At 37.3% G+C, this 18,333-nt stretch overlaps 1 non-coding gene across 3 annotated transcripts in view; it reads left to right on the top strand.

The window, feature by feature from the left end:
• Positions 1 to 18,333, top strand: part of LOC103160225 — a 42,754-nt gene that overhangs the window by 15,428 nt on the left and 8,993 nt on the right. The window lies entirely within an intron of this gene.

Below are 18,333 nucleotides of genomic sequence, written 5' to 3'. Positions count from 1 at the left end.
TTCTTCTGAGTCCAGAATGCTCCTTGGCATTCCTGTGTTCTGTTCTGTTTTGTTTCAAATAGGTTCTTTCTCTGCTTTCCTAGCTGTCTTTCAAGTCACTTGGTAGACCAGGCAGCTAACCAGGCTGCTAACTCACACGGATCAGATCTACCTGCTTCTGTCTCCTGAGTGTGCTGAGATTAAAGGCATGCACCACCATGCCCAGCTTGCAGTCTTACACAGAGAAATCCATAGTCTGTTTACACCAGTCTCAGGTAGGGAGTTTCTCTCTTGGCTTTTCTGAGAGGGGACACTCATCTTAGGGCTTCTGCCTTCTGTTCCCAGTGGGAGTCATCATCTCTTTGGGACATTTTCTCCTTTCTATTACCATTTACCATGAATTTTCTAGTAGAATTGAAGTTACTCTCACTGAAGTCACTCTCAAGAGAGTCCCTATTAACAACACTTTGAATGCAAAAAAACCCAAAAAACCAGGGTATAGACTAGCTGCCATTTTGGTATCTTTTCATCTTTGGGGTGTTTGAATTTATGAATTGTTTGTTTGACAATAGAAACGAGATCCTACTTTTAAGTAAAATTCAGGGTAATAATTTATGGCTGTGTTTTCTTTTTAAACACAATTGTAATTCCTTTTGAGTTATTAAAGAATACACTAAATGCTGTTAAGTAGAAACACTAATGTGATGTCAAATGTTAGTAAGTTATTTAGAATAGAGGAACAAAAGAATCAGGGAGTGTGAGAAGAAAAGAAAGAAACCTATGGGATGACCCTGAGAAAGTTAATCTTCTTTGGAGATATGAAATGTTTCCTCAAAATGAATAAGTACCAAATGAAACAATAGAGGTGGTGGGGGGGGCTTGGAAAGTAGATTATGGCCTCCATGTACACCTTCTCATTTAGCTGCCTGGTGATTTTTGTTTTGTCTTTTAATTTACTTCCTTGCAAAAGCTAGTGTTCCTTTGCTGCAACTCTCTTGTGTCCCAGTCTTCCCTATGGATCTCTTCAAATGGGAGGAGTTAGCTGAATGTATAGCAGACCAAGCTGTGTAAGGAAGATTAGGCCAACAGTAGTCCAATGAACATCTTAAGTAGGGGTTGATTCTGAACCATAATTGACCCAGTTGAAGACCTTACATCATGCAAGGCAAACAGAGGTCCCTGATGCCAAAATTAGGCCTTTGGTCTAGTTACTAAGATTATGTTGTTGATTATTTTCAGTCATCTTCACAGATCATCTCTATAAGGGGAGGAGATCCATAAGGAAGTTTGAAACAGAAGGGAGGGGAAATTCAGGAGCTGTAGCAAATGGCCATTAAGTTTCTCAAGGAAGTAAATTAAAAGACAAAACACAAGTGATCAGGTCCATTAGTATTTAGATTATTGAGGACTTGTCAGGGCATATGAAGAACAAGTATGGGCATGTGCGACAGTTAAGCAGGTAAAGGTGCACGCTGCCAAGCCCAATGACCCGAGTTCTGTCACTGGATCTCACATGGTAGGAGAGAACTGGCTCTCTGATCTCCACATATAGTGCCATGGAGCATGCACAACACCCATCTGACCTGCTAAGTAAATAAATTTACAAATAAATGTAAATTTAAACTTTTTTAAAAAAAGAACAAGTTTAGAAAGAGGTTTTGTTTGGATTGTCACTCAAAGGAAATACCTGGCTAGGCTTTACGCCTGCTTATCAGTTTATCCTGTGATGGATGGCTTTGCTTGCTTTTACTGGACATATAAAGCTAGGAGTCAATCCTAACTTGCTCAGCAACATGCAACACAATTCTCTTTACAAAAGTCAGTGGTGGTGGGGAATGGCTTTGAATACTGTTTTTGTATTATTGTAGATGTTTAAAAAGTGATAAGGAGACTATTTGTAGAGAAAACACTAGCCCAGAAGAGAGTCCCTGCTTGGCCTGTTATGTTTTGAAAGTGGCTTTCAGTTCAGCATGACTAGCAAGATAACCAGGCAAATGATTCATCAGGCTTGTAACTCAGCAGGTGTGTTGCTGTGCACCCAGCCAAGGAACCTTCCACAGCTCACTTCAAGCTGTGATATCCTGTATGTAGCAAGACTAAGAGAGGAAGGCTAGGCACTCAGTCTGCCTCTTACTGGTGCATCCCACAGCCTTCCACTCAGTTCTGCTCAGGACATCTTTATTAAACATCCATTCTTGTCTAACAAATGGTCCTGGCTGCTGGTGGGAGTGCAGGAAGGTAAAGAAAAGGATGAAAGCCTAAAAGAAAGATTGTTCCTGACTGAAGGAATTTTATTAGAAAATTTAGTTTTGCCTCTTGAGAAAAAAAACAAAAACAAAAACAAAAAACTTCAACTAAAGGACATATCTAAAATTAAAAACACAGCATATAACAGTAAATTAAAAGAAATAAAAGTCTCTGAATTGAAATTTTACTCAATAATTGAGTGTATGTTTAAAACTGACATGCCCACTTACAAATTAAAAAAAGCTATATATTCAAATGTCAATTCTAGCTATCTCTGAATATGGAATTATTGATAAACTTATTTATAAAGTTTTTCTTATTTCTCTTACAATGAACAAAGTTTACTTTTGACAACAGGAAAAGAAATATTTCAAAATCATCAGAGGAAGGAATGGGGATAAAAGTGGTATCTATAGACCTAGCTCTCCACAGGAGAGAAACTTTACTCATACAGAGAGATTTCTCATAGTTCCAGGGTGTAAACCAACACATCTATCTCTCTTGGCTACTGTGTAATGTTTTCTATTGACTCGAAACTGCTATAGAAAAGGCAAAGAAAAACTTGATTTGTCTTTCCATGGCTTGGACAAACTGCAAAGAAATGCATTTTCCTTTTATTAATCTGTTTCTTAATGTATCTAAAGATGCAACTAGTTAGTGAATCCTAGTCCCCCTGGTAACAACTTCGGCACACCAGGCAGGAGGCAAATTTGCTTCAGACTGCTGTAGTTAAATGCAAGGTAATCCCCAAGTTTGGGGAGTTTTTCCATGATTCTCTAACTCTTGGCATCAGTTGCCTGACAACCCTTACAGACAACTACTTACCAACCCTTACTGACAAAAGGACTTTTGAATTTTGACCTGGCATTACTTGTAAAGAATACTTACTCATTCACTTATGTAATTTGGAGAGTGTCTAGTAAAAGAGTTCATGGTCTTATTTGTGGGTATTTTTGTGCTGTTTGTGAAAAATTATGAAGAAGGTGCCTTAGAAACACCTGCCATGTGAGGGCTGCATTGAGCCTTATGCTGAGCTGTTGTTTGGTTATGTAACATTGAAGTTCAGATCTTGTTTAGCACCATGCTCACTTGCTTCATTTTATTTTCCTTTTCACATAGCCTGATTTTTGATTTTTGATTTTGGTTTCATCTTTATTTCAATGCTTGGGATGTGAAAGCCATTTGGATTAATCTTGAATCACATGGCAAAGCCAGTTAAAACGAGATAAATGATCTCTACTATCTCCACCATCAATACTGTTTGGGTGACACATTTATTGAAGGACAATAAAGACTTATCTTCTTATATTTGAACTTGAGTACATTCTGAGAGGTCTTCGTTACATTTTATGTACACATGAGAGATGGTTTTATGAAATGTATTTATTAGATACAAACATATCATGTTATAAACATGAACATTTAACCAACCCAAATATACGTTATAAACATGAACATTTAACCAACCCAAATATACTATGCAATCTCAGTGTTCTTTGGGAAAAAATTCCACTTACCATCTAAGAGTGCACCCAGAATTGATAAAACAATTTTTATGTATGCCGTTTTGTGTATTCATCTCTGCCTATGATGATTGGCTAAAGTAGTAAACTGGCTGGAGATTCATCTGCATGAGCATCTTTGGGCTCCAAAAGTAAGAGACAAATATTGTCTCTGACCCAATCTGAGGAATCAATGTCTGGCTTCATGGGGAGTAGTGGTCTCTTGGGTAATAATATCAGAGAGTTCCAACATTCCTGCAAGGTGAGGATAAGAGTTGATTACTCTGTACCTTAAGCTGGCTCTCACTATGAAGTGAAAGACTTGTGTGCATGTGTCGTTCTGTCAAGCTTGGATCACTACAGCTACTCCACTTGTGAATCTACAATATCTCAGAACGAAACTTCATGCAGCATCTAGCTAATCCAAGACAAACTAACCTGAAGAAACACCCAGTACCCACTCAAGCATTCATTCAATGCAATAAAATTATTCTGAATGGTAGGAACACACTTATACAATCAGTTATAGATATAAATTACAGCTCAAACCAGTGTCTTGTATAGAACCATAACCAAAGCCAAAGCCAATTCTGGAGTAAGAGCCAGAACCAGAATAAGAGTAATTGCCAGAGCCAGAGCTAGTCCCTGTGGCAGATCTAGAAGAGTCTTCAGAAGTAGAGAAGACAGGAAGGTGGCCATGAAACACAGAGGAACTTCCAAAGACAAGGCAGCTGAAATAGGAATACTAGGGACAACAGAAGGAAATCCCAAATAAGGGGCATACCCCTAGATACTGTACAATGTTGTAGACAGTTATTTATCCTCAAGGGAATTCTGAGGACATAACTTGATAACCTGAATACCCAGCCCAAAAGAATAAAATGATACCTCAATCATATGATAACCTAATGTTTTTAGAACATTGCTAATGATACCACTGAAAGAAGAAAGATGACCCAAGAAAGAAAGAAAGAACCCCACAACAGTTAAATTCCTGATACTAAAATTCCAGTAGAAAAACACAGGCAACACACACACACACACACACACACACACACACACACACACAGAGAGAGAGAGAGAGAGAGAGAGAGAGAGAGAGAGAGAGAGAGACTTGTCATCACCAAAAATTATTCCAACACTGGAATAGTAACCTCAAATAACAAAAAATCTAGGCCAATTTTCAGACAAATATTTCAAAAGAGCAATTTTAAGTGTATTTAAAAGAATGTATACAAATATGAGTAAATATCTGAATGAAATAAGGCAGTCAATATAGGGTGTGAAAATTGGCTTAGACATGCTACAGAAAACACGATCTGACATGCTATATGTTAGAAGTTAAATGAATCAAATAAAAAATTGGAGGAAAGCCTTACTGAAAGAATGGAATACCTGGAAGGTCACATATCAGGGGTTAAAGACAATGCAGAATTTGCATATCTAATTAAGTACACTGACAATTTTTGAGATAAGTATTTTTCATTTTCCATTATATATATATATATATATATATATATATATATATAAATGAAAACTCTTTGTGATAGTCTTAAAACATCAAATATATGAATTATGTTCATAGAGATCATTACTGAAAGCATATAAAATACTTTCAAGGCAACCATAGCAAAAAAATTTCCAACTCTAGTGAAAAACAGGTCTTTCCCAATACAAGAGGAATACAGAATGTATAGGCAGGACTTGAAAAGACAATCCTCATATCATTTTATGTTTAGAATACTAATACTGAAGGAAATGTATGAAAAGTTTATATAGAGAAATATTAAGTCACATATATAGGTAGGCCCATAAAATTTTAAACACAAGAAGAGCTTGCAATGATGTATTTCAATTTCTGAAGGACTACAACTATGAATCTAGACTAATATACCCAGCAAAACTATCTGTCATGATTAAAGGAGAAAGAAAAACATTCCATGATAAAATCAGACTGGAAGAATTTATGACCATGATCATTGCACTACCTCTATAAATGATAATGGAAGGAATAATAAACATATACAATAGACTATAGGTAAATATTACAGATGGTAGACATCCGGTAGGCATATGAAGATTAAGAAAAGATCATATGCAGTAAAGTCAACAAAATGATGGGAAATAAAAACAAACATCTCTCTAACACTGAAAATTAATCTTATCAACTCCACAACTAAAAGATGATTGAAATATTTCATGGAAAATCATGATTGAGAGTCTGGTGAGATAGCTCAGTAGGTAGAGCACTTGTTGCCAACCTTGATGGTCTGAGTTTTATTGTCAGGACCCTCACTGTGAAAAGGGAGAATCAAGTTCCACAAGCTGTGCTCTGCCCTTCACATGCACAACATGGCACATACACGCACATACACACAGAAATAAATAAATAATTTTTAAAAAGGACCCAAGAGAGATCAGTGAGTGAAGCACTTGCTGTATAAACCTGATGACCTTTAATGAAATCAGGAATGCACATAAAGTTAAAAGGAAAGAACAACCTCCAAGTTGTTCTCTGACCTCCAAATGAATGTCCTAATCACCACCAGCAGTACCACCAGCACCACCACCACACACATTGCATTGCATAAAACATATATATATATATATATATATGTAAAATTAATTAATTAGAAAAATAAGATCCATAAATTTGCTACCTCCAAGAATCACTTCTTTTCATAAAAGATAGACTTAAGCTTATGGTAAAAGTATGACAAATGTATTCTAAGCAAATAGAAGTAGGAAGCAAGTCTGCTTGACAAAATAGTTTTCAAACAAAAATCTCTTTGGACTCGAAGAGATAAAGATGGCCATTTCATTCTGACTAAGGAATAAATACAAGTAGAGTAGAAAATTCTAAATATATACTCACCAAACTTGGATGTACCTAATTTAATAAAACACACACTTTAGAACACTTTAGACATAAAGACACAGATTAGCCTCAGTAAAATTGTAGTGGATGACTTCAATATCCCACTTCAATCATTTGGTAAGCCATTATAGCAGAAAGGAAGAAAGAAAGAAAGAAAAGAAGGAGGGAAGAAATATAGAAAGTAAAGAGAGACAAAGAAACATTGAGATGAAATGATATCACAAATCAAATGGGCTTAAATAACTGTAGAACATTCTATCCCAAACTATAAAACACACTTAACTTCTCAGGAGCCATGGAACTCATGGAGAGTAAATAGTACACTATTCAATAATAAATGTGCCACTGGAGGTATAATGTGATATATAAAATACCCTAGAATAAAATGAAAATACAACATTGCAAATCCTATGGTTTATAATGAAAGCATTCCATTGGTGGAAGAATAGAATTCTAAATGTCTGCATTAATGAATATGAGAGACCTCAAACATGTAATTTAATGATATACCACTAGACCTTGAAAAAAAAGAGTGGCCATTGTTGGATTACAGAGATTGGATTGTGGAGGCCAATTTAATAAAGCCATTTAAATTTATATCCATTCTATTAGTTCTGTTCTTCTGGAAGACCCTAACTAACTCAGAAAATTAATACTGAAGGTGGTAAGCCTGACCATGTGGTACTTAGACTTTGGAATTGGTTTGTGGGAGGAATGTGGAAAAGTTCAGAACTTTGAGCTTGAAAAGCATTTGAAGCTATAAGCAGAGCATAACAAGCAATTCTTATGGAATTCTGAGATAAATTTGGAATTTATAGACCTGGTTCATGAAAAAATTACATTGATTGAATTAACCCAGGCACAGAAAGCTAATGCTGCATGTTTTCCTTCACACGTGGATGACTGTTGCTTGCAAACTCTAATTTTATGCATTCAACATGGAGTACCTGTAGGTGAAAGGAACTAGAAGGGGACATTTGGAAGGAACATTCCATAAGGGATAGGAAAGTGTGAGCATTGTGAAGGAAGAAAAGGGAAGTATCGGGGTGCGGGTAAGAAGGCATAAGCAACAAAATGTGGGAAGATAGTAGAAAGTAGGGGTGTGAGGAAGAACTAATGAAAACAAAGGGGGTTATAAAAAGATGTGTGGACACTTACCATCTTGTAGCCAAACTAAGCATAATTTATTGAAAATTAGCTTGGAGGGAATGGGAAAAATGGGTCAGTGGTTAAGAGCACTTGTTGTTCTTGTACAGGACCTGGGTTCAATTCCAGCATCCACGTGGTGTCTTACAAATCATCTGTAGCTCTAGTTCCAGAGAACTAAATGCTCTCTCTCTTGACACTTGTGGGTGTCAGGCATACACGTGGTGGTGTCATAAAATAACAAGAATAAGTGACAAATGAGTTCCCAACACCAAACAAGATATTTGTATCCACTAAGAGTCTGGGGACATTGCTGAATGGGGATCTGAAAGAATGCAAGAGCTAGAAGATGGGGGGAGGGTGGCAAATTGCCATCTTCTGGGCAAAACGTAACTATTGAAAGCATTGAAAGTAGCCACAGATGTCTGTACCAGGTCTGTACAAGAACGGGCCCATCAACAATTGATCATGGATGGACAAGGGGCCTCATCCCTTCAGGCTAAGCTATTTGATATTCACAAATTCAGGGAGCTGTGGAGTCAACCCCATAAGGCTCAACATATACCTCTAAATCAAATCTCATACAAAAAAATTAACCATTTTTAAAAAGCTATGCTCTCTCCTTCCATCTTCCCCGTACATGATCCCTTCTGCTCCCATCAAATTATGGTTTGTTACAACAGCTCTTTGTTGTTGTTGTTTGAGACAGGGTTTCTCTGTTTAGCCATGACTGTCCTAAAACTCCTTCAGGTCGGGGGAGGATGGAAAAAGAGAGTACCATGAGAGACAATTGGAATCTGCAGACATCTCTGGGAAGATCTAGAAACCTAGTGTGTGGTGATATTTTGTGTTCTAACAAATAAAACTTGCCTAAAGATCAAAGTATAGAAATAAGCCACTAGTTAGCCTTAAAGGCCAGACAGTGGTGGCACACACCATTAATCCCAGTATTTGGGGGCAGAGGCAGATGGATCTCTGTGAGTTCAAGGCCACCCTGGGCTACACGAGATTGATTCAGTCTCAAAAAGAAACAGAGCCAGGCTGTGGTTGCTCACACCTTTCATCCCAGTACTTAGGAGTCACTTACCTTTAATCCCCGCACTAGGGAAGTAGAGACAGGAGGAAACAGGAGCTCATTGCATTCCGTCTGAGGATTCCTAGAGACAGGATTTTACCCATTTGGTTTGAGGATTCAGTAGAGATAAGAAGTCTCTCAAGTGGCTGGCTCCTTTACTACTATGATCTTTCACTTTTACCCCAGTATCTAGGTTTTTATTATTAATACCAACTAGAACTCATGCTACACTAGTGCAATGGAAACTCCTAGAAATCTATGAAGGTGACCCTAGCTAAATGGCCAAGCAATGACTGGTACATCTTGAGACCCATGCCATGAGAGGGAGTTCACCTCTGACACTGCCTGGAGGGTCAGGAACCAGAGGCAGGATAGCCCAGAGACCTAGGATAGAACCAAACAGGACTGTAAAAAATATCAATGAAATGATTACTAATGATAATTTGCTATACTCATAAGTTGGCGCCTAGCCCAATTGTCTACAGAGAGACTTCACCCAGCAACTGATGGAAACAGATGCAGAGACCCACAACCAAACATTAGGCAGATCTTGGGGGAGCTTATAGAAGAGGGGGAGGAAGGATTGTAGGAGTCAGGGGGCCCAAAGATATCATAAGAAAACCCACAGAATCAACTAACCTAGTTTCATAGGGGCTCACAGAGACTGAACTGACAAGTGGGACCCTACATGGGACAGACCTACGTCTTCTGCATATATGTTAACAGTTGTGTAGCCTAGTCTTCTTGTGAAACTCCTAACAGTGGAAGCAGGGACTGTCTCTGTCTCTGTAGTCTACCTTTGGGACCCTTTTCTCCTGGTGGGTTGCCTCATTTAGACTTAATAGGATTAAGAGGTACCTAGTTTCACTGAAACTAGATATGCCATGTTTGGTTGATATCCATGGGAGACCTGCTTTTGGAGAGGACAGAGGGGAAACTGCAGTTGAGATAAGAAACAAAGCAAAACAAAAAATAAATTCCCACCCAAAAGTTGATGCGTCAAGTTAATAAGAAAAGAGCTATGATGGCTGATTAGTCGTAGCTGGGACTGGGTGTCTCTCATGTAAATTAGGAATGACAGAAATAGCTACAATGCTAAGATCTGTAAATCTGTCCCCAGCATTGATCATCCTGCTGGAGAGATGTGGTACACTAGGACCTCATTAAACATGGATCATTCTGCTGGAGAGATGTGGTACACTTGGACCTCACTAAGTATGAATCATCCTGATGGAGTGATGTGGTACACTTGTATCTCACTAAGCATCCTGCTGGAGGGATGTGGTACACTTGGACCTCACTAATCATGAATCATCATTCTGGAGAGATGTGGTACACTCGGACCTTATTAAGCATGAATCATACTGCTGGAGAGATGTGGCTTAGGATGCAGGGGATTCTAACCCTTGAAATGCCCTGTCACACCTCTTGTGGATTTCAAAAGCTATTCTTTTCTTTTATTGACTAAGATATTTTATTATATTTATTTGTTGGGGTAGAACCCAAGTATCATGGTACACATGAGGAAGTCAAGTGATCTCCTTCTGGGGGTCAAACTCAGGCAAGCAGACTTAGTGGCATGCACCTTCACCAGCTGAGTTATGTCACTGGCCATCTTTCTTTCTTATAACATATATTATTCTTTTCCTGATTCTTCTCCTTAACATGGTTCTGTAGCAGTAGCTTCCAGTCCACTGTCTTACCTAGTAATTAAAAATAATCTATCTAAAAGGCCTATTTGTTCATATGTGGTCACTGGTGAATAAACAATAGGTATCATTCAGCTTAGAGTGGTGCTTATCTTCATTCTCGGGGTGACAAATAGTGAAACACTCTGACACCACAACCGCCTTGCCACGTCTCTCTCCCTTTGAAGAAATCCAACACTATACCAAGAAAGTAAACAAAGAAAAAATACTAGACTTTGACTGTTTTGTCTTTTTCAAGCTTTCTGGAATTATTTTAGTCTCAGATATCTGCTTACTTTTCGAAAACTAAGCCAATACAATATTGTCATAATAAGATAGGGGGCTAATACATGCTCATTGAGCAAATATACAGACTCAGGCAAAACACATAAACATAAAATAAAATGAATAAATCTTTTTTTAAAAAAATAGGGGCCTAATTTCTATGACTTTTCTCACTTTTAAAAAATTTATTAATTTTATTATATTGCAATGGTGTTTTGCCTGTGTGTATGTCTGTGTGAAGGTGTCAAGTCCTGTGGAACTGGAGTTACAGACAGTTGTGAGCTGCCATGTGGGTGATGGGAATTGAACCAGGATCCTCTTGGAAGAGCAGTCAATGCTCTTAAGAGTTGAGCCATCTCTCCAGCCCCTTGTCTCAGTGTTTAAATTAATAGTTTTAATAAACTCTTTAGAAGTGTGAACTAAATCGGCAAAAATATTGTACTCTTTTATAAATGAAAACTTCCACTCTTCATGGTTATCTACAAATGCCATGACCTCTCAGAAAAGGAAAAGATCATGGCTGTGGACCTAGTATGTGAGACCAGGTGGGTATCTTCTAGGAATGATGGCCCTGACCTTCTCTCTTTGGAGCTAGCTAGGAAGCTGAGTGGCTGCATTCAACTTGAAGATTCTAGGGTATGCTCAATAAAAGCCTATACTTTAATACTTTTATTCCACCTGAATTACAGCAGAACACTTTTTCAAGAGCTTGCATTTATCAAATGTTAATTTAAGGTTAAAGAATAGTAAGGAGGAGGTGTGATTATCTAATCATTTAAACTCAAAGCTGTGACAAAGACTTAAAGATTCTCTTAGAAAAGCCATATTTGATCTATTTGATACTTTGTATCACTATGAATAAATTTACCTTGATCTTTTATGAAACAGATGAATGACATTTTTCAATAGTAGGATTTACATGGGATAGGAGATTCATTTTATGGATATAGAGAGATGGCCAAATTTTTTAAAAATCTCCATAGTATAGTTTTAGAAGGTCTCTGGTATGTGTTAATATCCATGCTTCAGGGGTGGATGTAGCTTTTCTTGGATTTGAAGTATTAATTTTCACTTCATCAGTCATTTGAAAAGTTACAGGAAAAGTTACAACTAAAATGGGGAAAAAAGAGTTGATCTAGGTGAAAACACAACTGGAGTCAGGTCCTGTTATTGGCATGAGCAGCTGTTTCTCCTCCAGCAAATGCCTTGGTGACCTAGGGCTTGCACTCCTCTTCTCCCAAACAGAGTAGTAGACAACATGAGATATTTCCCATGTAGCCTTATAGTCCATGACTTGAAGGCAATTCTTTTGTGGCAAAGTTTTGACAGGCATTGAATCTTCTTATTTGGGTCTCTAAGGAGATGCTGAACTTCCAGGATGAATGTTTAGTTTAGCTCAGTCCATCACCATTTGGGTTACTTTTAGAACCATGTAGTTAGAGCCACAGAAGACATGTTGCTCTTCTGGGAGATAAAATGGCTGAACATACTTGTCTTATTTTGATAAGCTGGACTAGTGTGATCAAGAGTCAGAGTTTTAAACATAGAAACCATGTGCTTTTTGCTGAATTCCCACATAGGAAGGATAAACATTTCTTTCTCTTCAAGCACTATTTATGCATTTCACCAGAAACATGATTGATCACACACAAGCTGGGAGGCAATGATACGCTTATGTGAGACCCACATAGAGTAAGCCACATGGAGAAATATCCTATCACACAACTATTAAGAATGACTTCATCAGAGTGTTCTTTTCCTCCAAGGAAAAATATATCTTTTAATAACTGAATAATTCATCTATTTTGATTTTTCAGACTAGATTATGATGTGAAGTTACTGCAGTAGTACAGGAAATCAAGTTTGATTTTGTAATATAGTCAAATGAGTACTTTAGAGTGCCATGTCTGCGATCAATAAGGAAGCTGTAACTACATTTACTGTCAGATGATGATATTGATGTAAAAACATAATGGTCGAAATTATAAAATCAATTTCAATAATTTAATCAGAAATGTTTATTGATACTGTTAAAGTTGAATTCAATAGCTTCTAGTATGTAGTTAATTTCCTACCTGTCAGAAAAATGTATTGAAATGCTCTTTCTTGAAAATGGAGTTAATTCAGTAGAGAAAGCAGCAAACTTTCATGCTAGAAGAGAGAAGAAATCATTCTTTAGGTCTTGGTGGAGGCAAATGCTGGAAGCACGTGTGTATGTGTGTGTGTGTGTGTGTGTGTGTGTGTGTGTGTGTGTGTGTGTGCGCGCGTGTATGCATATGTGTATATATATAATATATATATATATATGTACATATGTATATATGTGTATTATGTACATGTACATGAAAACAACTTATGGCCCCAAATTTTTGGGATAACTGCCTCTAATGAGTCTTAAGAGAGGAGTTTTATGCTCACTGCAATACTGTGGAGATGAGCAAGCAACACAGTGCGGATGCTGTGTAGGTCTTTGTGAAATGATATTTATTTAAAAATTGATAGAAAGATTAAGATCTAAGGACTGGAATCTTAGATTTTTTAACTCTTCCACAAGCTCTTAGTTATGTTTTTTTCATATTTTATTGAAACTCTCTTAACTGAAACAAAAGTTACTTATGGGAATATCTGTAGGTGTGATGTCTATGTTCTGAGTAAAGTTTTTGTGTCTTTTGAGAGCCTGTTCTCTTTATAAGAGATAAAGACCAAATTTTGATGGCCTAGAAATTAATTGGATGTCTGTGTGCTGTGGTAAGTAATATAAATATTAAATTCTATATGATTATTCAGAAATTATCTATTTTCCTATTGTGTAGTGGAGTTGCATTTTCTTATAACATTATTCAAAAGATTTCACTAGCTGGTTAAACTATTTTCTGGGTCATTTGCTTGCTCTCCTATTGCACTTTCCACTTTGGAAATCAAACTACATTTGAACTGCCCTTCAAATGGTCCATGCTCTTTAGTTTTCCACCATATAATTCTCAATTATATTATCAACCTGGCACTTTTAGCATTGACTCGTGTCATAGTCTGCCTTTTACTTGTATGTTCTTTTCGGCATGTTTTGTTTCACAAACTAAATTATTTGATCCCCAAAGGCTGGTACTGAGTCAAATATCCTCCAGAATATTAAGTGACTAGGCAATTGTATATCATATTGTGGCTATTCAGTATCTGATCAATGGAATGTTTCAAAAACTGTGAAGATTAGAATTCTAGTTGCAAAATTTGGAATGCAAACATGTTGGGCATTGAAGTATGTTTCTTTCAATAAACTCTTAATTGGAATTACAGAATTTTTGGAAACGTTATTTTCATTGTACAAAGGGTATCAAAGTTCAGATAATTCTCAGCATAATAGAAACTATTGAATTCCTTGTCTCCTGACACATGCTTATTTCTTTTCTTACTATACCATGTTGATCCCTAAGAAACTAATTTGTATTTGATAAAGATAAGAAACAGGAGTCAAGTTGCTTTAAAAATTAACAAAGTCCTTTGAGAAGATGGGGATGTCCCCAAAGTTCTGAGAATTGATGTCATATTATAGGGAGGCTTTGTTTAAGCTTCTAATCATTAATTTTTAGAACTTTGGATATAAGTCTTCTTGATAAAACAAGTGAATTCAGCCTCCCAACTACTTGAAAAGGTATACTGAATATAATTTAAATGGAATTTTAGCTATAGGTTCTACCCCTAAACTTGGGTGGGTTTGCTTTCTCAACTTCCTCCCTTGTCAATTAGGTTGCTAAATTACTTGCCCAGGCCATCTCCTGCTTCCTGACACTTGTCATTTCTGCTATTTTTATTATACATTTAATGTCAAAGGTGCACATCAAGTGCACATCAACTTTAAATCTAAGTTTCTTTGCATCAACTGTGTTTATAGAAGGAAAATGATATATGTAAGTGTAAAAATACCAATACATAAGGAAATATATTCATACAGCTAAAGCCAGTATGAATCTACCTATAGAACCCAAATGCTTGAAAAGACAAATCCCATTTTCTCATTAGCCTTCCGATGTGTGTTTTTAAAAATAAATGCCTAATCACATGGCTTAAGATGGTTAAATCAATGTGATGGATCATTGATTCACACATGTAATTTTGTGCAAGAAATAAAGACTCACAACATGTTTGGAAATAGAATCTACTATTCACTTAATGATCATGTGTTAGACTTGTGATAAGTGCTTTATGTATAATGCTTAATCATTGCAATAATCTGCACTATTTTTATTATCACTCTCACAAAAAATAAACTTTACAAACTGCTCTTTGAAAATCGAGACACTTGAAAAGAAAGAAAATAGAGATACTTGAATTTAATTCTCATTTCACGTGTTTATTAAAATGGGGTTTTAAATTACCATCATTCTAAACGTTAGTTTTTTTATGTTAAATTTGTTTTATAATGTGTCTATGTGTGTGCACAACTGTTCTATGTACATACATGGAAGTCAAGGATAATTTACAAGGACTCAGTTTCTTCCTTTTATCATTTGGATTCTGCTGCCCAATTTGGGTTACTAGGACTGGCAGCAGGAATCTTCATCCACTAAGCCATCTTGCTGGCTCCCTAAACTTCAGCCTTGTTAGGTCTGAAAAAGAGGAAAATTAGGACTGGTGGCAGGGATTTATGAGTAAAGAGGCTTGTCATGAAAGCTTGGCCATCCAAGTTCCATACCCCAAACACATAAAGGAGAGAGCTAACTCACAAAGTTGACCTTTGACCTCCATACTGTTGCCTGTTGCTTGCATGTGCTCTCTCTCTCTCTCTCTCTCTCTGTCTCTCTTTCTCTCTCTCTCTCTCTCTCTCTCTCTCTCTCTCTCTCTCTCACACACACACACACACACACTTTTTTCTTGCTATTAGCAAAATAATAAAAATTTTTACAAGGAGAAAAATTAAAATCATGGCATGCATCTCATACAACTACTATATTAAAATAGAGGATGCTTGTAAAATGCTTGGTAAAGCCATGGCCATTGGCATTATTATTCTTTTTTTTTTACTGAAAACAGATAAGAAAGCACAAATTAGTCAAGTTAAATAACTTTCCTCAGTTCATAGAGTAAGTAAATGGAAGAATGCTAATTCAAACCCACATGTCTTCAAATTCCAGTGTCTGCTAGAATATTGCATAGGCTTACAGTGCTCCTGGCCAGTGAACCAGGGAAGGATGAATTAAAATAGAAATGAAAGAATATATGTGTATGATATATGTTATGAAGATAAATACCACTGACATGCTATAACAAAAGGGAGAATGAATGTATTATTCCAGGTCGTGAGCCTATGGTAGTGGAAAGTGGCCCTTGGAATGAAATCTGCTGCCACCTCAGGTGCCTCCACAGTGTCTAGACTGTATGAGAGGCTATACACTCTGAAGACTGGTGCTCCCTCCTCATTCCTGCTGCCCCCAGCTATGGGAAACACTTAGCAGCAGCTGTCCCATGCCATTAGACTCAATGAACACCAGCAATGCTTGCTCTGCCTCTCCTCCCAGCTTCCATCAACTTCTCCAACTCTACAATGTAACAAAAAAAGATGTGGCAAAAATGTCTGAAAAATGTAATTTGTAGGCATATGCCCCAGAAGTCCAGGGTGTGCACATGTCAGATAAGGAGACTTAGAGAAAAAGAAGCAACAGAGGAGATGCGTTCGAAGGTAGAACTCTCAGGAAGAGGGAACGGTTTGCTGTTTGGGTAACAAATAACATGTCATACAAAAGGGTAAATGCTCCTGCTCTCAGAAATCCATTCAAATAGGACCCATTATTTGTCGGAATAAACCTATAAAAGTTAATTAAATTTCATTATCTATGACCATGTCTTAACATAAAGGAGAAGCTTGCTAATTGAAGGAAAACATAATATATGCACAAACACAGCAAGGAAGCTCTTACATAGTCTCCCTCTTATCAGTTCTGCTGAGCAGGATTGCATTTTCTCTCATCTATAGAACCTTTAATAACAGAGGAAGCTGTAGCGATGAAAGTCTTTGGGCACACTGACTACAATTCTGTTGTTCCTTTGTTATGATTTACCTACAGCATTCTTAGAAAGCAGAATACTGATGCTTTGTCATGACTCTCCTCAAGCAACCACAATGTGTCTAAACGTGTAGCAAGCTCTCAACTAATTTGCCTTGAAGACAGCATGGGAGACTCATAATTCTGTTTAGAGTGTTCCTTTCTCTCTGTGTGGACTCCTAACTTTACTTACTTCCTCCACCTTCCTTCTGTTTATACAGTTTAAAGTAGAAAGCACCTGTTGTGAGATGTTCAGTTGTAAGCAGGGCTGTTATAACAAACACACAAACACACCTAGCACTATGGTTTGAATGTGAAAAGCCCTCATAGATCCCTGCATTTGAGCACTTGGTGGTATTGTTTCAGGAGTTTGTTAAACCTTTTGAAACATTAGAGGAAGCAGGTCTCTGGGAGATAAGCTCAGAGGGTTGGACCACTGGCTGTGGTCTAGCTTCACCGTTCCTGGGCAGATGGAGATATGGCTAATCCAGTTTCTCCCACCATCCTGACATGTCTTCCCCTAAGGGAAACTGAGAGATAAAATGAGTCTGTCTTAAGTTACTTCTTGTCAGGTTACTATGACAAGGAGTTACTACTACATCTACCAAATTTTCACTGGTTTTATCTACAGAAACAATATCTTATTTAAATACCATCTTCACACTTCCTGCATTTTGAACTATTTAAAAAGATAATTAGCAGGGCCGCAGTGGCCCATGCCTTTAATCCCAGCATTTGGGAGGCAGAGGCAGGGGATCTCTGTGAGTTCGAGACCAGCCTGGTCTACAAGAGCTAGTTCCAGGACAGCCTCCAAAGCCACAGAGAAACCCTGTCTCGAAAAAAAAAAATTGATGCCTTTACTGTTAATTATGAAACTCCCATAGCCTACATACATAATAGAGGGTGTCTCTTAAATTGCTAATATTCACTTAAATATAGTGGTAAGTTGATATCTTCATTAACATTAAGGACTGTGCTAAAATAACTAATAATGAGTGCTTCATTAAGCATTTGGTATACAACACGAAGAGAAACAAGCTAGTTTTTACCATCTGTCTACTCTCCTAAATTGTTTTCCTTAAATTCCAGACAAGTAAAGATGACTATCTGCAGTCACCATGATGGAGGCATAGCTCATGCTACCACCTGCCTGAAGAGTTCCCTGCTTAAGTTAGGAATAGCAAGTCAACCGGCTTTGTAGCAGGGCAGAATTTCAGGATAAGCCAATATTCCATAAAACTGGAGTATATTAAGAAAAATTTTTATAGAAAATCATTTGTTTCATAACCTCATATGTGATTACTAGCAATTAATACTTTCTCTTTTGTAAAATTTGTGTGTGAGTATTCTGTCTATGTGTGTGTACGTAGACCACATATGTGCAGTGCCTCTGAAGGCTAGAAGAAGGCATCAGATACCCTGAAAATGAAGTTACAGATGGTTGAAAATGGCTGTGTGGGGGTGCTGGGTACTGAAACCAGGTCCTCTGCAGAAG

Source organism: Cricetulus griseus (genome assembly GCF_003668045.3).
Source record: "Cricetulus griseus strain 17A/GY chromosome 1 unlocalized genomic scaffold, alternate assembly CriGri-PICRH-1.0 chr1_1, whole genome shotgun sequence".
Taxonomy (NCBI): domain Eukaryota; kingdom Metazoa; phylum Chordata; class Mammalia; order Rodentia; family Cricetidae; genus Cricetulus; species Cricetulus griseus.
This window is presented reverse-complemented; position numbering and strand designations above follow the sequence as displayed.